Source organism: Jaculus jaculus, chromosome 10 (genome assembly GCF_020740685.1).
Source record: "Jaculus jaculus isolate mJacJac1 chromosome 10, mJacJac1.mat.Y.cur, whole genome shotgun sequence".
NCBI classification, from domain to species: domain Eukaryota; kingdom Metazoa; phylum Chordata; class Mammalia; order Rodentia; family Dipodidae; genus Jaculus; species Jaculus jaculus.
Window position 1 is genome coordinate 24,707,069 of NC_059111.1, and position 24,564 is coordinate 24,731,632.

A 24,564-nucleotide genomic window follows, 5' to 3' on the forward strand; every position below is an offset into this window, starting at 1 on the left:
TGATTCACATTCTCTGTGAGCATTTGAAATGGGCAGCCTTTTAAGTTTTAGATATTCTAATGGGAGGTCTAGATTTCATTGTGGATTTAAGTTGCCATTGTCTGATGACGATGACTTTCCACTTGCTTATTAATCATACACATCTCTTCTTTAGCAAAATGAGTTCACATTTTTAATCTATTCTTAAATTACCTTCTTTAAATTTTTTTAAATTTTTTAAATATTTTATTTATTTATTTGAGAAAGAGGGGCAGACAGATAGAGAGAATGGGAACGCCAGGGCCTCTAGCCACTGCAAATGAACTCCAGATGCATGTGCCACTTTGTACATCTGGCTTTACGTAGGTGCTGGGGAATTGAACCTGAGTACTTTGGCTTTGTAGGCGAGTACCTAAACTGCTAAGCCATCTCCCTAGCCCTAATTTAAAAATAAATATTTTGCATGCATGTGCATGTCTGTATGTATGTTTATGTACACATGTTCCTATGTGTGCATATTCATGTATGTTATTGTGGGTGCATGTGTGCACAGCATGAGTGTGGAGGTCAGAGGGCTACTTTCGGATTGGTCCTTATCTGATTACCTTATTTAAGGCAGGATTTCTCACCCTTCTGTTCTTTACTAAGCTTGCCAAGAACTTCCAGAAAATTATCTTGTCTCAGCCTCCCATCACACATCATCAGTAGGCTGGGATTACAGAACAGTCCACAGAGTCTAGCTTTTTTTTTTTTTTAATTTTTTGTTCATTTTTTATTTATTTATTTGAGAGTGACAGAGAGAGAGAGATTGAGAACGGGCACGCCAGGGCCTCCAGCCACTGCATCTGGCTAACGTGGGTCCTGGGGAACCGAGCCTCGAACCGGGGTCCTTAGGCTTCACAGGCAAGCGCTTAACCACTAAGCCATCTCTCCAGCCCACGTCTAGCCTTTTACATGGGGTCTGAGGATTGGACTCAGGTATTCCCGCTTGACTGGTGGTGCAGTCAGTTTCATGCTGCTGGGAGGAGCTTCCAAACTAAACAGAGTTTATGGGAAGAAGGGATTTATTTCAGTTTACAGATCCAGGAGAGGTTCCATAATGGCGCAAGAAGCTGGCCCTCTTTCAAAGATCCACACAGAGAGAAAAAGCTAACCCCAGCCAGCCAGCCAGCCAGCACCACAAATAAGAGTGAAACAAGCAGGGAACCCCGGCAGAGCTCACTGCATTACCTTAGGCTGGAATCCAGACCTGTCCCCAGTAACACCTTATGGCTGGATCCCAGGATCCGCCCACAGGTGGCTAGAAATCCCAGTTACAAGCTTTAATAAAACATCTGATTCTATGGGGGACATAAATTCAAACTGTCACAAGTGGCAAGCCCTTTATCCACTGAGCCAGTTTCCTAGTCCAGATTTATCTTCCTATTACTGTAGTTTTAGAATTCTAAATATCCTTTGTCAAACATGTGAATAGGAAATAATGTATTTTATCCCTGCCTGTGGCTTCACCTTTCATTGTTAATAGTTTCATTTCATACAAAGCCAAAGTTTTTATTACATTTTATATATTTTTATCATATTTTCCTTTAATGCTTTTTTTTTGTTTTTGTTTTTATTTTGAGGCAGTATCTTGCTCTGTAGCACAGGCTGACCTTGAACTTACAGTCTTCTTACCTGTACCTCCCAAGTGCTGGGATTACAGTTGTGTACCACCACCACCACCACACCTGGCTAGTTCATACTTTTTTTAATATACTTTTTCAAATTTTGATTTATTTGAGAGAGAGAGAAAGGGCTTTCCACAGCCTTCAGCTGCTGCAAACAAACTCCACATGTGTGCATCCCCTTGTGTATCTGGTTTACGTGGGTCCTAGGGAACTGCACCTGGGTCCTTTGGCTTTGTAGTCAAGCACCTTAACCACTAAGCAATCTCCCCAGCCTCTAGTTCATACTTTTTGTCTGATACAAGTATAGCTTTTACTGCTGGGTTTTGGTTTCCATTTGTGTGGTAAGAGCATATAGGTGGGTCTTTTTCTGTCCATGTGTAATATTGTGTGTGTGTGTGTGTGTGTGTGTGTGTGTGTGTGTGTGTGTGTACAAATGCACTTGCAGGCATGTAGAGGCCAGAAGAGAAGATCAGGTGTCCTTCTTCTATTGTTCATCTGTATATTTCCTTAAGACAGTCTCTCTCTCTCTCTCTAGACACTGAGCTGTGGTGACAAGACTTGGATTCTTCAGTCTCTACTTCCCATCACACTGGGAGTAGTGGCCATGCTCAACTGTTTAGTGAATGCCCTCAGCTTTTGCTTGTCTGTGAGTTCAAGCTTTTTGTATTCTAAGTAATCATTGTTTCCTACAAAGTGCAGAAATTCCTGGAGATTCTATATATATATTTAATTAATTAATTAATTTCAGAGAGAGAAAAAGGCAGGGAGAAAAAGAGAGAGAGAGAATGGGCACACCAGGATCTTTAGCCACTGCAAATGAATTCCAGATGCATGTACCACCATGTGCATCTGGCCCATGAGGGTTCTGGGGAGTAGAACCTAGGTCCTTAGGCTTTGCAGGCAAGTGCCTTAACTGCTAAGCCATCTCTCCAGCCCAGGAGTTTATATCTTTATGAATATAAGATGATAGCACTTGAGAGACTTTCAATATTATGCAAAATTCTGTTAATGAAGTATAACAGTTTGTATAATTCTTACATATACAGTAGAGATAAAACTGCTTTATATGGCTATATATGGACTATGGTTGAACTTTTCATATTTCTCACCATCTAGACTATGAGTTCTTTCAGAGTAGAAAGTGTAGAAAGTGTTTTTAATCCTGGAGGATCCCTTATTTGGTACTGAGAAGCAAACTATATATAGATCTTTGTTGATTTGAATTATATTGTGAATTTCAGATAGTACTGAAACATAACATTTATGTAAAAATGTCCAGAAGTAGAGCTTCTGTGATGTTAATACTACAAATAAAAGCAGAATAATAATTTTGTCTGTGTGACTGGATGTATGAGGGAGAGGCTTTATAGAATTGGGTTGAGCCTTGGAGTATAATGCCTCTGAACTGTACCAAACAAGGGTCTTCATTTGATCTCCTGAGAATGGAGATGAATGTAGATCCAGTATTTTGACATTTCTGCTAGTAGTATATCTGTGACATATAAAATTGAATGTTAAAATAATATTTTCAGTTTGAATCATAAGAATAAAGTCTTTCAGTATAAAAATTACCCATCTTAACATAAAGAACCATATTTTAGGCTTTACAAGGGTAACAGTTTGAACAGTCTAAATATCTACTTGGTAATAGTATTAAATTCAGAATCTTTTTTGAGGTTGTGATTTATTTAGAAAAATAAGCCTAATGCTTCCAAATATAGACTAAATATAGTCTGTATGAACCAGTCACCATCTCTAGATGCTTCATGCTTGGAGTTTTAATTGATGTAACTCAGGGTCCCTCAAAAAGAATTCTGGAAATTTTCTGCCCTTTCAATATTTCTAGCCTCTTACAAATGGGGGATTAGGCATGTGTTGAATTACTTAAAAGGTGTAACTCCCTTCCAGTTCTAGCTTATTCTTCAATTATGTTTTTCTTTTTTTAAAAAAACAAAGAAAACAAAGATTCTAGGTTTGAGGCATTACTCAGTGATAGACCAGCAGGGTAATGCCCCTGTGCCCAGTGCCAGTTCAGTCCCCAGCACTGCAACAAAAATGAAAAGCTTCTTTGCTGACACATAAAAAGTAACTTTACTTTTTAGAGCAGTCTTAGAGCCACAAGAAGTTGGAGTGGAAGGTGTAGAGAGTTCCTGCATGCGTCCTGCCTTCAGATGCACAGCCTCCCCCACGCTCAGCATCTTACTGACATTGTGAGACTCAACACCACTGTTCACAAGAGGGCTCACTGCTTGGGTTGTACGTTCTGTGGCTTTATATAAATGAGTAATGACATGCATCCTCCAAGGTCACGGAGAAGACGTTCACTGTCCTGAAAACCCTGCATTCCTCCTACCCCTCCTTACTGCTTCCCTAAGTCTCTGGCAACCACGGATCATTTTCTGACTTTTCCTCAACTGATTTGCCTTTTCTAATTGTAGGCATATAGTATGTAGCCTTTTTTTTTTTTTTTTTGTTTTTGTTTTTCAAAGTAGGATCTCACTCTAGGTCAGGCTGACCTGGAATTCACTATGTAGTCTCAGGGTGGCCTCGAACTCATGGCAGTCCTCCTACCTCTGCCTTCTGGGTGCTGGGATTAAAGGCATGTGCCACCATGCCCGACAGTATGTAGACTTTTAAAATTAGCTTCTTTTACTTAGTAATGTGCATTTAAAGATCCTCCATGCCTTTTCATGGTATGTTAATAGTGAATTTCTTTTTTAGGGGTGTGTTTTCATGTACATGAGCATGGCCAGGTGCCACAGTAAATGTGTGGACGTCAGAGGACAGCTTAGGCTCTCCTTCCACCTTGTTTTGAGGCATCTTGTGTTATTATTCAGCTGCATTTGCCAGTATAGTTGGCCTGGGAGCTCCCTAGTGAGTCTCCTGTCTCGGCCTCCCTTCTTGCCCTAGGCATGCTGGGACTACAGATCCTGGTACTTCAGTGTCCACCTTTGTTGGGTCTGGGATCTAATGTACTGAAGGTACTACTGCTTGCACAGCAAGTACTTTTACCATTAATCCAGCCCATGCATTTCTTTCTGATACTAGCTAGATAATATTCCACTATCTAAATGTACCGCAGTTTATTATCCATTACATACTGGGGGGCATCTTAATTACTTCCAAGTTTTGGTCATTATGAATAAAACTGCTATAAACTTGCATGTGCAGGTTATTGTGTGAACATGAAATTTCTTTGGGTAAATAGAAAGTAGTGTGGTTTAGCTGGGTGTGGTGACACACACCTTTATTCAAGGTAGGAGGATCGCCAAGAGTTCGAGGCCACCCTGAGATGACATAGTGAATTCCGGGTCAGCCTGAGCTAGAGGAGTGAGATCTTACCTTGAAAAACCAAAAAAGAAAAGAAAAGGAAAAGGAAAAGGAAAAGAAAGTGGTGTGGTTGCTTATAAGATGTGAGCATGGGGCTGGGGAGATGGCTCAGCAGTTAAGACACTTGCCTGCAAAGCCTAAGGACCCAGGTTTAAATCCCCCAGGTCCCATGTAGGCCAGATGCACAGTGATGCAAGTGTTCAAGGCTGCACATGCACACAAGGGGGGCACGTGCATCTGGAGTTCTATCGCAGCGGCTGGATGCCCTAGTGCACCAGTTCTCTCTCTCTCATAAAAAAAGATGGTCTGATCATAAGAGGAGGGAAAGACCATGACATCAAAATAAAGGAGAGACTTATTGAGATGGGGAGGGGATATTATGGAGAATGGAATTTCAAAGGGGAAAAGAGAGGAGGGATGGTATTACCATGGGATATTTTTTATAATCATGAAAAATGTTTTTAAAAATTGAGAAAAAATAAAATAAAATAAGATTTTAAAAAAGGATGGTTTGCTGGGCTTGCCTCAAAAAAAATTTTTTTTAAAGATATGTGTTGCAGTTAGGTTCATATTGCTAGTAGAAATCACCCAACCAAGAGCAGCTTGTGGGATAAAAGAGGTTTATTTTGGCTTACAGGATCAAGCAGGAAGCTAGATGATGGCAGGGAAAATGACATGAGCAGAGGGTGGACATCACCCCCTGGCCAACATAAGGCAGACAATGGCAATAGGAGAGTGTGCCAAACACTGGCACGGGGAAACTGGCTATAATACCCATAAGCCCTCCCCGACAATACACTGCCTCCAGGAGGCTTTAATTTCCAACTGCCATCATCTGGAATAAATCCTATTGATTATTATTCCATGGCATTTTTTATACATTACTAAATTGATCTTATTGAATGTTTCTACATTTGTGTTCAAGAGAGATATTGAACAATAATTTTCTTATCTCAAATGTCTTTGGTTTTGGTATTAAGATAGTGATGACTTTGTAAAATTAATTAGGAATGGCTCTGTTTGTTCCTCTCTTCTGGAAGAGATTTTAGAGACTTAGTATCACTTCTTTCTTAACTCTTTGATAGAAATAAACAGTGAGGCTGGTACTTTCTGTTTTGAAAGGCTATTAATTATTGGTATAATATCTTTAATAAAAGTCTATTCAAATTGCCTATTTCTTCTGATGTGAGTTTTGGAAAATTGTGTCTTTCAAGAAATTGATCAATCTAATCATAGTTATCAAATTTATGAGGGCTGGGCATATAGCTCAGCACTTAAAGGCAAGGTTTGCAAAGCCTGCTAGCCCAGATTCAATTCCCAAGCCCCTCACATAAAGCCAGATGGATATTCATTTACATCAGCAAGAGAACTTGGCATGCACACACATGTGCAAACAAATAATTTAAGAAAACTTATGGGCATACAATTCATCATGATATTTCTTTATTATCCTTTGTTTATAGGATTTGTAATATTGTGTTTTTATTTTGATGTTGTTAATTTGAATTCATTTTTATAAATCATTTAAAAATATATTTTTTATTCATGAGAGAGAAGTAGAGAGTGTGTGTGTATGAAAATAAGGATGCGCATGCCAGAGCCTCCAGCCAGTGCAAACTCCAGATGCACATGCCACCTTGTGCATCTGGCTTTACCTGGGTACTGTAGAATCACACTTGGGTCCTTGGGCTTTGCAGGCAGGCGCCTTAACCACTGAACCATCTCTCCAGCCTGAATCTTTCCTTTTCTTAGCTTTATTGGAGACGGTAATTTTATTGCTCCAAAAACAGCTTTCCTAAAGAATCAGTTTTTGCTGATTTTCTACTTCTTGTTTTCAATTGCACTGAAATATATGTATGTGTACTTATATATGTATATATTTGAATTTAATTTGTCACTTTCTAAAATTATTAAATTGTTGTTATTAAAATATTTCTTATTCATTTGTGGGCAGAGGGGTGGGATGAGAATGGGCATGCCAGGGCCTTTTGTCACTGCAGACGACATCACTACTTAGTGCACCTCACTTTACGTGGGTCCTGAGGAATCAAACCCAGGCTGACAGCTGCAGACAACATATACTACTTAGTGCACCTCACTTTACGTGGGTCCTAGGGAATCAAACCCAGGCTGACAGCTGCAGATGACATATACTACTTAGTGCACCTCACTTTACGTGGGTCCTGGGGAATCAAACCCAGGCTGACAGGCCATCTCCCAAGTCTCAACTTAAATTATTGATTTTAGACTTTTCTTTTCTCATATGTGCATTTAATGCTATAAATTTTAACTGAAAGTTTTTGGCATAACCCATAAGTTTTGATAAATTGTCATTTCATTTTAGTTTACTTTAACAACATTGTAAAATTTCCTGGACATTTCTTCTTTGACTCATGTGTCAGTTAGAATTCTCTTGTTTAATGTCTCAAGTATCTTTCCAGCTTTCTGTTAGTGTTTTGTTGTTTGATTCCAGTAGATGTTTTCTTTCCTTTTAAATTGGTTAAAATATGTTTTATGGCTCAGAATGTGGTCTGTTCCACATTTTATATCCACATGTGAATATTCCATGTGAGACTGAGTAGAATGTGTGCTCTTTTGTTATTGGATCAAATATATCCAACTGATAGTGCTATTGAGTTCAACTGTGTCTTGATTTTCTGACTGTTGGGACTGTTTACTACAGAGAGAGGATGTTAAAATCTTTCTTTCATTCATTCTCCAGTTTTATTGATGTATCATTGACAAAAACTATGTAGGTTTAGGCTGGATGTGGTGGTACACCCCTTTAATCCCAGCACTTGGGAGGCAGAGGTAGGATCTCTGTGAGTCTGAGACCAATTTAAGACTACATAGTGAATTCTAGGTTAGCCTGGTCTAAAGTGAGATCCTACTTTGAAAAATAAAACAAAACAACCATGCACATTTAAAATATTTAGCATAACAACACATATACATTATTAAGTGATGACCACAATCAAGCTAATTAACACATCTGTTACCCCAAATAGTTATTTTTGTGCATGTAGGAAGAATACTTAAGTCCTTTTTTTTAATAAGAAAACTTGTAATATATGATATAGTAGTATTAAGTCTACTTACTATTTTGTATATTAGATACCTAGAATTTGTTCATCTTATTACTGGTAGTCTGTACCCTTTGACTACAACCTTTATTTTCATTGCTTATCATGTTTCCATGAGATCATTCTATAGAATTTCTCTTTCTGTACCTGGCTAATTTCACTTAATCTTACACCTAGAGGCTAGGTTTGCCCATGTTTTACAAATGGCCATGGTTTACTTCTTTTTATAAGTGAATAACATTTCCTTGTGTGCAAACTTACATATACCATATGTTCTTTATTCACCCGCTGATGGACACTTACGTTGTTCTCATGTCTGGGTTGTGTACATTCCTTTTTATTTATTTATTTTATTCCTAGGGAGAAAGAGAGAAAGAATGGGTGTGCCAGGACCTTCAGCCTGCTGTGAAAGAACTCCAGCTGTGTGCGCCCCCTTGTGGCACATGTGCAACATTGCATGCTTCCATCACTGGGTGTCTGGCTACGTGGGACCTGGAGATTTGAACATGAGTTCTTAGGCTTTGCAGGCAAGCACCATAACTGCGAAGCCACCTCTCCAGCCCTCATGTACATTCTTTTTGTTGCTTTTAACGCATTCTCCTTGTTTTCTAATTCATACCAACTGAATAACTAACTCTGCAAGGGTCAATTACAAATTTAGACTATTTGAGGGAAGTATTGAATGTAAATATAATTTTATTTGAATTTTGATTTAAGTGAGACCAGATGAAAACATCATATGAAAAATATGAAACAGCATAAATAAAAAATCCAGAAACAAGCTAATCCTTTTTAATTATCTAGAGTTAAGCTCTTAATTCAAATTATTCCTCAGATTAGCCAAGTAGCTCTCCATTAGATCAATATGAGTGAGCCATTGACTATGGCTTTATTTTCTTATCTTTATTCTTATAGAACTTTAGCCCGGGGAATTCTGGAATCATCTAATATTTCATTAGAGAGCAGGCCTAGCTGCATCACTAGAAATTGTTCATCTAGGTATGAGTCTAGGTATATTATGACATTGAAAAAAATAATACTAGAAGACTGGGGAGATTGCCCAGTGGTTACGAGTGCTTGCCACTTAAAAATGAGGGTGTCTTGGCTGAAGACTGCCAAGTTTCACTCCCTAAGGCCCAGGTAAAATGTTGGGTGTGGCCACACACATTTGTAACCCCAGTCAATTCAGGGGTGGGCCAGAGAATTGCAGGATTTGCTGAACAAAGCACAGCTCCAGGTTTAGGAAGAGGCCCCATCTCAAGGAAGTACTTAGTTGAGAAATAGAGAAGGGCATCCAAAGTACCCTCTGACTTCTGCATGTACATGCATGGGGCATCCATCTATCTATACATACATGTTCCTACACCATCACACATCACACACGCACACACACAACATCAAACACATACATATGTGGAAAAGGAATAATTATAGATATTATATTAATAGTTTATGTATTATTTATGATAAGCCAAGAACTAAAGTCTACAGATTTAAGTTTTTCTTTTGAAGTTATAAAAAGTCAGTAATGTAATTATATATTTTATAAGAAGAAAGAACTTTCTTGTAAGCTTGGATTTGCAGCTAGAGATATCTTAACTGATGGAAAATTTATTGATATCATGATATATATGATGTAGTCATATGTTTCACAAATGATGGGCAAGAAAGTCATATGTTTCCCAAAACCTTCTTTTGAATCAAGACAAAAATAGGGAAACAGGGCTAGAGAGATGGCTTAGCGGCTAAGGCGCTTGCCTGCAAAACAAAAGACCCAGGTTCGACTCCCCAGGACCCACGTAAGTCAGATGCGCAAGTGGGTGCATACATTTGGAGTTCGTTTGCAGTGGCTGGAGGCTGGAGGCCCTGGCATACCTGTTCTCTCTCTCTAGCTCTCTACCTTCCTATTTCTGTATCTCTATCAAATAAATAAAAAAAAATAGGGAAACAAACAACACAAGGTTATAAAAAATGCTAATATACTATAATATAAATAATATGTTTAAGACAAAATAAAAATATAAAAAATTTCTCTTTTGCTTTTGATAGCTGTCATGTTGCTAAATTTCCATTATTCCTTGCTAATATAAGATTTCTTACTTTTTTGTTTATTTTTATTTATTTATTTGAGAGCAACAGACAGAGAGAAAAGGCAGAGAGAGGCAGAGAGAGAGAGAGAGGAGAGTAGGCGTGCCAGGGCTTCTAGCCACTGCAAATGAACTCCAGACACGTGCACCCCTGTGTGCATCTAGTTAACGTGGGTCCTGGGGAATCGAGCCTTGAACCAGGGTCCTTAGGCTTCACAGGCAAGTGCTTCTTTACTGGGAGCACAGGGGTGTTCCATGGAGATTGAATCTCTTCCAGAATTTCTCCTCCTTTGTGTCTTGATGTGGGGGGATATCCCGAGCCTGGCTTCCAGGGAGATTGGGTATTGTCTCTGTCTTTTGGGAGTGGCACCAGGCTTGAGGGTCACCACTACTGGTGGGTGGCCTTTAGCAAAACCAGTCTCCTTATGTGTGTCCCACACCTTGGGGTAGTGCTCCAAATACTAGCTAAGTTGGTATGAGTCTTGAATGTTTCTTGCCAGGGCCTCAGAATGCAGTTGCCATTCTTCTTCAGGGCAGACTTCCAGAGTCAGCACTGTCAGGATGCCAGGGTTGGTGGTGGGGCTTAAGTCTACTGTTACTGTGGTGCTTAATTTAGATAACAAGCCTCTTCCTTAAACAGGCCCCAGAGCTTCAGGCACATACAGGAATCAGTGGCGGACTCAGTACCCTTCCACTGAGCAATCTCTCAGCTCACAAAATAGGTATTTTTTGGTGGTCCCTGTAGCCCTGATAATTGTGATAGAGTCCTTGGTGAGTTGGCTGGTAGGGGATGTCACCATGCTAATGGCCACACTGGCATCCAAAATAAAGTCCACAGTTTGCTCCTCCTCAGGTTTATTTTTACTGTGGGCTCTTAGGGGGCTGATTATGATTGAGCTCAGTTGCCTTCAGTCAGATCCAGTCTCCCATCCTGGGTCTTTGACCTTGGGTGGCCAGGCCTGCTTGGAGACTGCAATTGTGGCTGGTCTTATCCCTTTGCAACATTGGGTTCTTTTATCTTCTTTTTTCTTAGGGCATTCATTCTTCCAATAACCTTTCTCCTTACAATAAACATATTGGTCTTTTTCTAATGGGATGTGACAGCTTCCCTTACTGGCAGGTGGTGGCCACAGTCTTTGAGCAGCCCTTTTGTCTCTGAGGGCCACTACCATGATTTTCATTTTGGTGTGTGGGCAGGCATAGTGACACATGCCTTTAATCCCAGCACTTGGGAGGCAGAGGTAGGAGGATCTCCATGAGTTTGAGGTCACCCTGAGGCTACATAGTGAATTCCTGGACAGTCTGGGCTAGAGACCCTACCTTGAAAAAAAAAAAATTTCTTTGAACCTACCACCATGCCACACCACACCACCAAACCAAAAAAACAAATTTGTTTTCTTGAGTCAAGTCCAATGGACTGGCCCTTTTTTATGCAAGAGAGTGGGAGTGAGAGCAAGGGAAAGAGAGAGAGAATTGGCACACCAGGGCCTCCAGTCACCGCAATCAAACTCCAGATGCACGCACTCTTGCGTCACTTTGTACATCTGGCTAATGTGGGACCTGGAGAGTCAAACATGAGTCCTTAGGCTTTGCAGGCAAGCGCCTTACCTGTTAAGCCAACTCTTCAGCCCCACTGCCAAGATTGTAGCCTTTTTCTCCAGGTATTTCTCCTTTACTCTGTGTGCTGTTTCCTCTCAGCCACCACCTTGGCCACAGTATTGATGAGTTGATTGATATTTATTCCAGCAAAACCTTCTAGATTTTGTAATTTTTGGTGCACGTCCAAAGATGACTGCTGGGCAAAGGCTGTGTTTACCATGGACCTGTGCTCCTGGACCTCAGGGTTAAATGGAGTGAAAGGTCAGTGTGCATCACAGAGTCTCTCATAGAATTGGCTCTTCTGAGTCATCTCGCTCACTTTGATCAGATTGGTAGATCCCCCGGCACCCACTGGGGCCCCTTCTAAGATTATTTGTCTCATCTGGAGGAGGGACTCCATCCCTTCTTGCATAATGGGGGTATCCCAGTTCAGGTGCTCATCTGGAAGGACAATGTCAGCAAATCACTGAGAATTCATGGCATCTGGAGGGTGGCCTGGGTAACCAACCCTAGGCTTGGGCAGCTTGGTAAATATGCCATCTCTTGTCAGAGGTGAAGAGGGTACTCAGCAGCTGATGGCAATCGTTCCCAGTTGCCTGGTGGCCATGCATGACAGTGGTCAGGAGGTCTGTCATGGCTCGGGGTTGCTCTGAATATGGTGGAGTATGGTGACACCAGTTCAGGAGGTTGATGGTGGTGAAAGGCTGGTAGGTTTACTGTATTGGGTCTGTCCCATAAGGTCCATTTGCCATGGGAAGGGATGGGCCTGGAATTTGTTGCAATGGACAGAAAGATACAGTTTCTTACCTAGCTGTCAGGTAGTCTGAGTTTGGGGATCTTCCTCATTTCTTCTTGCTTTTTAGTGTTTCTTGTGTTATAATGTATATATTTTTGCATCTTGGATTAAGTTAATGCTTGGATTTTCTAGCTAGCTGTGTATTCTTAGCTGTATCAGTTGATTTGATGTAATATATTTTCAGGGTAGGACCTTAAGGTATTAGGTGTGGCTCTTAAGACTCTCAGAGTATCTACAAAGATGTTCTTAGGGGTTGAGTTTCCCTGCTATAGGAGTATTCAAGCAGGCTGAGTGGAATAATATACTGGTAGATTCTAAAATTTAGCTAAACACTGTACCCATTCCATCAAAAACAGCCCCGAGTATGTATGCAAGAGTAGTTATTATAATGACCAGATCCTCTATCAACAAAGAGGTTTAGATTTCTGGTCTGTTGAGGTATCCAAGTCAGCTTGTGACCAAGTGAGACCCTTCCCTGGTGCAATCCCAGTTACCTTGGGTGATTGTGGTCTCAGTCAAGTTGCTGCCTGGGTCGTCGGGCTGCTGTTCTGATTTCTGGAGCTGGGCACTTGCTTTTCCTACGGGGCAAACTGAGCCGCTGTTGCCGCCTCTGCAGCTGTTGTAGGTGCCACCCCCGGAGCCCCCACCGCTGCTGAAGCTGCCGTTGCCGTGTCCACTGCTGCTGCTCACCCGGAAGCCGCTGCTGCGGGATCTGTCACCGCTGCCGCTCCTGGGTCCGCTGCTGCTGGGGCCACTGGTACCGGTGCTGGAGCCGCTGAAGTTGCTGCCGAATTCTGCTCCTGCTTGGGTCCCGCCGTCAGCCCAAGTTGGCGTGGCCGGTCCCGGGCCGCTGCTGTGTTCGCTGGAGCTGGGGTCAGGCGGCGGGGGAGGGGAGGGAGCCGCGGCTGCTCTGGTTGTATCGCTTCTCCACGTGTGCTTTTACCTCGTGGTCTGCTCCTCCCTCCGTTGCTCGCTGCCGCTCTCCCCTCACGTTTCCCGAGTTGCGGAGAGCGCGGTGTGAGGGGAAAATCCCGCACCTGGCTTGTCCTGCGGCTCGAGCCGAGAGTCCGGCAGTTTTCTGCCGCTCCGCGGTTGCGGCGGGTAGCCGAGCCGCCCCGGAGCCGCTGTTCCCGCCTGTGCAGGCTCTGGATGCTCTATAACTCTTCCACTTCTCCGCTGCCGCCTCAACTTCCTATACACCTCACTTTTTAGTAAAAGTGTGTATTTTGCTGAGTTTTTTTTGGTCTTTCCCCCCCCAGGCTGCTTTGGCGTGGTACCTACGCCGCCATCTTAACCGGAAGTCCTTCCTCATTTCTTAACTGGAGGGGGTGCTGATGGCTGAGGAAGGTCTTGACCCTCCTCCCACAGCATAGCCAGATAAATGGTGGGTGGTGGTGCCCTTGGTTTCTGATCAGCTGCAGAGGGCAGTGGGTTCATGGGCAGGAAGTATAGGGGGCTCAGTGTCCTGCTCAGGGTCCTGATGGATTGGGAGTTTCTCATTCAGTTAGGTTGGTTGTGTAGCCAGAACGGTGGCTGATTTTCTTGGCGCATGGAAGTGGAGCCAGACAGGTGGACACACAGCTAGCATGTACCGGGAATCAGTGTATGGGTACTGGTTAGGATGGCTGAGGTCTCCGTTGCAAACTTTTCTCGCTCTATAGATGGCATCCAGATCTAGGGTGCCCTCAGGCAGCCATTTCATATCCAAGGACAGTCAGTCAACTTCACAGAAGGTCTTCAGTTTTGATAGTTTCAGTTTGATACTGTAATCTCCATAATAACCTGCCTTAAAGTTTCTTAACATAGTCTGAAGCCCCGTTGGGCACTTTGACTGGGAGGAACCCATCTTGATTTATATGTGCCTAGCGTGTGTGTTTTGTGTGTACACAGAGGGGTGGAGAGTCTGGGTCAGATGCCTGCCTGGCGGGTTGCCTCACAGAGGCCTAAGGAGTCTTACGTTAGGGCCACACATATAAACCCATGCCTGGTCAGAGCTCCCTGTTACAGGGAGATGATTGCCCATTTAGGTGAGATGATCCCAGCAGAACCACAGGTTATGGCCCAGTCAGGCTCTGTAGCCTCAGTGCTGTGGAGTGATCACTGACATTCTTATACCCACACGCAGTCACTCAGAGTTTCCCTATTTATCCCACTAATAATCCTGCTCTAGCTAGTTTACTGAGATCAGAACAACTTTGGTCCTGACTGAAGGAGGGCCATCACGTCAGAACTGCTTTAAGGTTCAGAACTCCTGTGGGGATCAATCTGTGCCGGCTCTTACAGTGCCAACTACCCTGGGGTTTTCCTACCTGATCTGGCTCTCCACAATGATTCCTCCACTCTGTTGTTTGGACGCTGTGTTCCAGGGCTCCATAGTCCTCCTTCTGGCCTCCTAGAAGGAGCCCCTAAATGACATTGGGGATGTGAACTTCTTGGTTCCAGGGTCTGCACTGGGGCGTGGATCCCAGTGTGGCAGCTCATCTACCCAAGAAGGGTCTGGCAGTCTGATCTCACTGGGGCCTCCAGGAATGTTGCTGGAATTCCTGGACAAACTGAGACTCTGGGCCATTTGGACAGAGGAGAGGAGGTTTTATTCACGCTAATGGGCTGACGCCCAGATCTCTGTATAATGGAGGCAGCCCTAGGCTTAGGCATGTGGGGTCTTTTATACTTTTTATCTCTAGTGGAAGCAAGCAGGAACTCTCATTGTTTCTGTTTATTTTTGTCTTAAACTATTTTGTTCTAAATTCTGTCCCTCAGATTTTTTGTATTTACTCTCAATTTGTGTGTGTAACAGAACCAATTAGTTAATTAGTACCTGACAGAAGATAGTGAATTATTTCTGCTCTTTGACAATGGTTCCTAAACAAATTGACTCAGGATTGTTATAAAGATTAAAGGAGGATGGGCTGTAGAGATGTCTCAGCAGGTAAAGATGAATGCTTTCAAAGCCTGATGGCCCAGGTTCGAGTCTCCAGGACCCATGTAAAGCCACATGGACAAAGTGGTCTGTGCATCAGGAGTTCATTTGCGGTGGCAGGAGGCCCTGGCCCATACTCACACTTTCTCTCTGTCTGCCTCTTTCTCTCTGCCTCTCTCAAATAAATAAATAAAAATATTTTTTAAAAAGAGTAAAGGATGTAAATTTAATGAACTTAGTTCTGTGGAGATTAAAAACTTAGTTGTTGAGCCAGGCGTGGTGGCGCACGCCTTTAATCCCAGCACTTGGGAGGCAGAGGTAGGAGGATCGCCGTGAGTTCGAGGCCACTCTGAGACTCCGTAGTGAATTCCAGGTCAGCCTGGGCTACAGTGAGACCCCACCTTGAAAAACAAAAAACAAAAAAACAAAACAAAAAAACTAAGCTGTTGAAACTGGGTTTAGTGGCACATGCCTATAATTCCAGTACTGGGGAGGCAGAAATAAAAGGATCACTGTGAGTTTGAGGTTATCCTGGGACTACAGTAAGTTTCAGGTCAGCCTTGGCTAGAGTGAAATCCTACCTCAACAAAATAAATAGCTGTTGCTATTTTAGTCTTTTTCTGTCCTTATTTTATGCCTACCAGAGCTGTTGAAAATTGCAAAGTATTGTATCTGTTGCCATAATATTTGTCATATTTAGTAGCTTGGTTTATATATTTTAATGTATTTGATATATCATTTTAAGTATTAAATTAATTTTATTAACAAATACTGTTGCAGTTACCTTCTCATTGCTGAGACAAAACACCTGACCAGAACGGCTTATGGGAAAGGCATTATTTTAGTTTAGAGTTTGGAGGGGATGTTTCTTCATGATGGGGAAAGCATGAAAGGGCAGACAGCTGAGGAGACTGTGAAAAGCAGTAAACTTCAAACAGCATGAAACAGACACTGAGGTTAAAGGTTACCTGTAGCATGTGTTTTCGCCAGTTGCATGGAAGGTGGAAAAGAATATTACGTTGGAACCAGAGCCCAGAAGGTGCTGTAAGGATGTTGTGGTGAAGAGGAGCCCTTCCTGCATTCAGGTACCCAGAGAGACTTCTGGGTATTGTCAGGCAAGATCAAGAGCAAAAGTAATAGTAACTGAAAACATTTTGGGTATAGCATTTGAAAATTAGTATATAAAATAGCTACACTAATGTCTCCACTCACATCTTCTCCCTTACAGAACAGGATGAGGGGAGGGCAGTCTCGTATGTCAATCTAAGGGGAATCCTCTTTTTAACAAAATTAGGATTTCACCATGATTATGAGCTCTGTATCAGGGTCTGGCAACATTTCTATTAACAGTCAAATGGTAAATATTTTACATTTTTTAAAAATATATTTTATTTATTTATTTGAGGAGAAAGAGAGAGGGGGAGGGAGGGAGGGAGGGAAGGAAAGAGAGAGAGAGAGAGAGAGAGAGGTAGGGAGCATGGGTGTGCCAGGGCCTCCAGCCACTGCAAATGAACTTCTGTTGCACATGCCCCCTTGTGCATCTGGCTTACGTGAGTCATGGAGAATCAAACCAAGATCCTTTGGCTTTGCAAGCAAATGACTTAACTGCTAAGCCATCTCTCCAGCCCCAATATTTTACATTTTTTCAGGCCACATAAAATTATGACTTCTATCTTAATTTATGATGTGGTAGCAAATTGCCACATATATGTAATTTATAAACAATAGAAATATACAGTTAGAGCCCGGCATGGTGGCATATGCCTTTAATCCCAGCATTCAGGAGGCAGAAGTAGGAGGATTGTGGTGAGTTAAAGGCTACCCTGAGAGTACATGGTAAATTCCAGGTGAGCCTGGGCTACAGCAAGATCCTACCTCAAAAAAAAAAAAAATATATATATATATATGTATATATATATATATATGTGTGTATATATATATATATACACACACACACAGTTATATATGACAATTTTGTCAATACCATACCACTTATGCAATGATGGCTATGTTATATAGCCAAAATGTATAGAGGGCTATGTCTTCTCAGTTACTGTAAGTAGCCTATATGATGACATTATAAGTAGAAGGATGGAATTGGCAACAACACATTGCTCAAAATATAAACCCATTAATAAGCTATGCATGATACATTCCTTGTGGTTCTGGGCACTTTAGTCTGATGTCATGATGCCAGTGGGCTTGGTGTCCAGTGATGGCGACTTCTTGCTTCCAGCCACTGCAAGCAAACTCCAGATGTGTGCGCCCCCTTGTGCATCTGGCTAATGTGGGTCCTGGGAAATTGAATCTGGGTCCGTTGGCTTTGCAGGCAAGTGCCTTAACCATTAAGCTGTTTCTCCAGCCCCTGGGTTTTGTTTGTTTGTTTGTTTGTTTATGAGTCCCATGGATGGGCAGCTGGTTTCGCCAGTTAGTCTTGACGTCAGGTGTTTGGAGTTATGATCTCTGAAATAAAGCAATTTTCCCAGAAATCTTAATGCTGTAGGAAGGTACTTTCCAGAAGAGGGTGGAAGGACTCCCTAAAGGGGCAGAGATAAGGAAAGGGCAGACCTGTCTGATATCTCTAACCTGTAGTAAAGTGTAATGACCTAAATTTTTCCTTATAGGCCCAAGGGCAATTCCCCCGTTTAGCCAAGAGAAAGCTATCCACTTTGGGGTCCTGTGACCCCAAGCTGCCTAGACACTTTATTTTTTTATTATTTATTTTGAGAAAGCGAGAGAGAATGGGCATGCCAGGGCCTTCCGTTGCTGAAAACGAACTCCAGACATGTGCACCTCCTTGTGAACATGTGAGACATTGTGTGGTTGCGTCATTGTGCATCTGGCTACATGGGACCTGGTGGTTTGAACATGAGTTCTTAGGCTTCACAGGCAAGTGCCTTCACTGCTAAGCCATCTCTCCAACCCTGCCTAGACAATTTCTATCTCCTACAGTGTGTCCTTCAAAGAAGAGTGTTGGGAGCTATGAACCAAACCTCAGCCATGTTAACAGAAACCGCCATATAGCAAGTTAAGTTTCTACTTCCTCACCTAATATTCAACTACCAAAAACAATGGGATCGTACGCCTGGCTGAACACTCCTCCATCCTGCTGGTAGCTGATGAAGAAACAAAGGCATTGTGGTTTAACCAGTAACTCTGTGATCTTTGCCCTGACCACGTCCCCTTCCTCCTACAACTCCTTGCCCTGACCACATCCCCTTCCCCCTACAACCCTATATAAACCTACGTGGAAAAATAAAATCTCGAGGCCTTAACAAACACCTAGCATGGTCTCCTTCTTGTGTCTGTTTGCCTTTTTTCACTCAGGTTAGCTTCTCCTTGGGTCCTTGTTCAACTCCCCGCTGGCCGGGGCAAAGAGGAGCACCGTGCCCTCGCTTAGTGGAAGGGACAGAAGGCTCTAAAAGCTGAATACTATATGAAACCCATTTTGTAAAGGCCTTGGTCCCTGTTGGCCTAATCACCTCCCTGAGGTCTAACCTCTTAATATGGTAGCATTGGAATCTCAGTTATCACATGAAGTTTTAAGGGTACAGACATTCAAGCCAAAAATGTTTGACATATTCCTATGTATTTTTAAATGTTTGTTTATAACCCTTAATTTTTTTTTTAAGTGCTGGATGTTTCCCTTTGGGCATACACCACAGACTGCCCTCTTCCTAACCTATTTCCAGCACTCTGGAGATAAGGACAGAAGGATTGCTATAAATTCAAGTCCAGCCTTGGCTATAGATGAGTCCCAGGGCAGCCTGGACCGGGGTGAAGGAAACCCTGTATCAAACAATCAAGCAAATAAGCAAAGCACTCCAAAGTGACATATACATAAGCTTTTCTTAGTCCTAGGATCATATAAAAACCACCTGGCATCAGGTCCAGCACCTGCTCTAAAAGAAGGTCCTTCTCCTTCCGTCGTCTGGTGGCTCTGCAGTCTGCCAGCTGGCTCCTTAGCAGCTCTTTCTGAAAATAAACCTGCCAGTCAAATATCCTGCCCAGGTACACAGAGTACCTAATCCTACTCCCACTCAGAGTGTGAGGTCTGCCGGGAAGCAGATGTACTTACACAACACCAGAGAATCCACACGTTTATCTAGCACAGTCAACCAAGAACAAACAACCAAGAAATATGAGTAGACAACCAAGGCTTTTCAGATCTTTGATGAAAAGCAGCTTAATTAGAGAAGATCCAGATAGCTAACAGATACTGTCCCTGGAAGTATTCAAATGCAGGAACTAAAGAGAGCCTATGGATGTTTTCTAGCTGCTTTGTTGTAAAAGATTTGAGATGCTATTTTATCCTTAGGTAAGTACAGGGGTTGGGAGATTGCTCAGTGGTTAAAGGTGCTAACTGGCAATGCCTGCCAGCCCAGATTCAATTCTCCAACCACTCATGTAAGGTGTAACGTGTGGTAAGAGACTGGCATGCCATACACACATATCCACATAAGGAAAACACTAAAATAAGTAGCTGTGGAAAATGAGTAATAGGAGAACAAAAAACTCTTTATAGATTAAAAAACTAAAATGCTAAAATTTTGTAAGTCAATGTCAGAGATACAAGCAAGAAATCATTGGGGGAAAAAACCCCTCCTAGAATATTCATTTTTTTTAATGGAAGGAAAATATAACAAAATATAGATGTAAAGGAGATAAATCTATAATGTCCAAAATTGAAGTTACATGAGTATTTTGTTTGTTTACTTTTGTTTTGTTTTTAGAGGTAAGGTCTCACTCTAGCCCAGGCTGACCTGGAATTTACTATGCAGTCTTAGGCTGGCCTAGAACTCATAGTAACTATTCCTACCTCAGGCTCCTGAGTGCTGGGATTAAATGTGTGCACCACCATGTCCACCTAGGAGCTTTATAATGGAGGGAAATGACCAGCAAAACAAATAATAGATGAATTTTTTTCAAGACTAATAAATCATAAGCCTTCAGATAAGATAGACTCAAATGTCTATCTAGCACTATTTGGAAAGATTCTTTGGTAAAATTCTTATAAAGATTTAGAACCCTGGGAAAGGGGTGAAACCTAACAGCTTACAAGGTTTTAACAATTAGACTGGTATCAAACTTCTAAATTACGTTTCTAGAGACTGAAAGAAAGTAATACAACATCCAAATTGAGGGGAAAATATTTTCAATGTACATTAATAATATGAAGCAAATACTGTCACTCATATGTAAAGACAGAATAAAGATCATTTTAGTCATACAGGAATTCAGTTACTGCTACATTCTGTTTTCAAAAGCTAGTTGATGGACTCCAGAAAAATGAGAGTAAACCAAAGGGAAGGCGGGGGGTCCAGGAAACTGAAATCAATCCAGAAGATAATTAAAGGGAAGTTTAAAATGACATCTGGACTATTCAGTAGCAATTCTAGAGGATATTCAGTTCAGATAGAAGCAGGAGGCATGGGAAAGCATTGGGAGGGTTGATGTCTTAGGAAATGAAAGGAGAAGGCATGAAATAAATAGCATAATTAAGAGGCTAGTATTTGTGGTTGCAATAAAATGTGTTCTTTAATTTCCTCCTATAAGAGAAAACACATGATACAAATAGGTACAAATTAAATTGTGGCATGACTTTAATCAGCTTACAGAGAATATGAAAATAGAATTTATTTTACCTTGTTACTGGAAATATTGTAAGTGGCCCAGGTATCATAATGCTTAAATCAGAGGAGGAGATATTATTCTTGCCAACTTTATGCATCCGTCATGAATAGTAATTAGATAGTGACAATAAAAATACTCTTGGTTGGTTCTCAACCTTTAGAATGAATCGGGGGCAAAATATGAAAGATTTCATTAGGGCTATAGTTCAGAATATGAGCTAATATTCTGATGTAAAGAGTCAAGACAGCATGAAAGGACAGAAGGTCAGCATTCCCCTTGACAAGGATGGAAGAGGCCTTTGGGCCTTATTACTTTCTTTCAGGCATTACCACCTACCTTGTGGCATCTAACCACTGTTTTTACAGCTGGAAAAAAAGAGTCAAGACATTGCTAACAACGAAAGAAATGGGTGAAGAGGGCAGCATAGTTAGTACGTAGTGAAAAGTCGGTCAGTGAACGGAGCTGGTTTTCTTTTTAAATTTTTTATTTATTTATTTGAGAGCGACAGACACAGAGAGAAAGACAGGTAGAGGGAGAGAGAGAGAATGGGCGCGCCAGGGCTTCCAGCCTCTGCAAACGAACTCCAGACGCGTGCGCCCCCTTGTGCATCTGGCTAACGTGAGTCCTGGGGAAGCGAGCCTCGAACCGGGGTCCTTAGGCTTCACAGGCAAGCGCTTAACCGCTAAGCCATCTCTCCAGCCCACGGAGCTGTTTTTTAAGGCACAGCCATATAGCTGCCCCTCCGTATCCAGGGTCCTCCAGAAGTGCTGGGCTCAGTCAGCTGTGGGTCTAAAATACTCAGAGAAAAGTTACATGTCAGGGCTGGGAAGATGGCTCAGCAGTTAAAAGCACTTGCTTATAAAGCTTGTCTATGTGAGTTCAATTCCCCCAGCACCCATGTAAAGCCAGATGCAAAGTGGCTCATGTTTCTGTAATCCCAACACAGCTATGACAATAGGAGGAGGATCCAGAAGAATCTAAAGCCAGCTAGTGTGGCATTCATTTGTAGTCGTAAGAGACCCTGTCTCAAGAGAGGTGGAAGAGGGGTACAGACACCTCAAGGTTATCGCTGACCTCCACATGGACATCCATTTACACACACGCGTACCTTAAGAGATGAGTTTTTAAAAGTTGCATCCATACTGAATGTATGCAATACTACCACAATGTAAATATATAGAATTTACATTGTTTTAGGTATTATAGTCTAGAAATGATTAAAATGTACAGGGGGAGATCTGCAAATACTATGACATTCTTTATAAGGGACTGGAGCACCCATGGGTTTTAGTATTTGCAAGAAGTCCTGGAACAAACCCCTGGCGGATACTGAGGGACTACCGTATATTTTTTGAGATGAAAAATGTAAACAAGAGGAGGTAAAAATACTGCGATTTACCAAACACTGGAATGAAGAAAGCTACAGAAGCAGGGGATAGTATTGAGAGAGCTAATACTTCACTTTTTGTAGTTGGTACTTCTTGTCTAGAGTGATAGATCTAGAAATAGAGACTATAAGCATGTGGAATTGTGGAAGTAAACAGAACATGGCTAAGAAGAACTTGCCTCAGGGAAGAGGGTCTCTTTCCCTGGACCAGTAATGCTTAAATGTTGGTGTTTTTCTGGAGCTAGCCCATGCTCATACAACACGTGCAGAGTAAATAGCTTCAACAGACACCTTTGAACTTTTGAGTCCCAAGCCTCTCATCTCTACTCTGTTTGTTTTCCCAAATGCAAGATCTGCAACTTCAGACATTCCATTCTGCGTGTCCCAATAGCATTTAAAAGTTAATATGGGGCTAAGGAGATGGCTCAGCAGTTAAAGGAACTTGCTTGCAAGCCTGCTGGCCTGAGTTCAATTCCCCAACACCCACATAAAGTCAGATACAAAGTAGTATACATGCCTGTGTGTCAATGGGAAGGGGAGCCAAGTGAATCCAGAAGCTCACAGGCCAGCTAGACTGGCAGACACACAGCAGCAAAACACCAAAAGACCCTGCCTCAAAAGGAAGGCGGAAGGAGGAGACAAACACCCTGAGGTTGTCCTCTGACCTCCACACACCTCCTGTGGCGTGCGCAACCACACAAATAGCATACATATCCACACATAATTTTTTGAAAATATGCCCAAAATGGAAAATCTCTTGTTTCCAGAAACTCCACTGAAATTTGTTTTACCTGTCATAAAGTTCAGTTTTAAGGGTGTAATTCTGTGATGTTCCATGAATTTACAGAGTTATAGAACCAATCCCACAGTCCAACATTAGAACTAGTATGTCACTGTAGAAAGATCCTTCTTGCTCAGTTGAAGTGACTTAGCATTCCCAGCTCCAGTCCCAGGCAACTGTTTATCTATTCCCTATGCACTTGCCTTTTCTAGGTATATTATATAAATGATTTCTGTTACTGACTTTTTCATTTAACATGTTTTCAAAGTTGATCCATGTTTTAACATGTACCAATACTTCCTCATTATTGCCAAATACTAGTCCATTTTTTTGTTTATTTTATTTATTTATTTGAGAGTGGCAGACAGAGAGAGAAAGAGGCAGATATAGATAGAGAGAGAATGGGTGCGCCAGGGCATCCAGCCACTGCAAACAAACTCCAGACACATGCACCCACTTGTGCATCTGGCTAACGTGGGTCCTGGGGAATCGAGCCTCGAACCAGGGTCCTTAGGCTTCACAGGCAAGCACTTAACCGCTAAGCCATCTCTCCAGCCCTACTAGTCCATTTTATAGCTCTACCGTATTTTGTTTATCCTTTCATCACTTGGTGGTCATTTGGGTTATTTCCACTTTAGGGCCATGAACAATAATGCTGGTGGTCTAGGTGATAGCTCAATGGGAAAGACCACTTGCCACACAGTGTGAGGTGCCTGATTCCCCAGCACACATATAAATAGCTGGGCATGGCCATACACACCTGTAACCCCAGTCCTGCCTTGGGGGACAAAGATCAGAGAATTTCTGGGGCTCACTGATCAGCTAGTTTTATGGGGTGGGATGGGGACAGCAACTCCTGGTTCAGTAAGAGGCTATATCTCAAGAAAACATGCATATGAGTGATAGAAGAGTATACCCACCTTTCTCCTCTAGTTACCACACACGTGCCTAGCTACACCCCTCCCCCCACCACACATGCTGCACACGTATGCAAAAAGAAATAAAGCCGTTCTAAACATTTGCATGCAGGTCTTTGTGTAGACCTGCGATTTTATTTCTTTTGGATACGTTTGTATACTAAACTTATGTTTAACTTTTTTTTTCTAGGAATCAAATCTATAGTCTTGCATACACAAGGCAAACACTCTGTTACTGAGCCTGTTGAACTGTTTTAGAACTCTCAATCTACTTTCCAAAGTGGCTATTCTAGTTTATATATATATAGTTCCATCAGCAATGTATAAGGATTCCATCTCTCCACATTCATGTCAGAACTTGCTGGGTATGAAATGACATCTCAT

The 24,564-nt window shown here is 42.0% G+C and overlaps 1 non-coding gene across 1 annotated transcript; it reads left to right on the plus strand.

Moving 5' to 3' along the window:
• Positions 1 to 21,336: 21,336 nt before the first annotated feature.
• LOC123464305 lies at positions 21,337 to 21,457 on the plus strand. The gene has a single exon (XR_006639531.1). It is a non-coding gene; the product is annotated as a U6atac minor spliceosomal RNA (small nuclear RNA).
• The last annotated feature ends 3,107 nt before the right edge of the window (positions 21,458 to 24,564 follow it).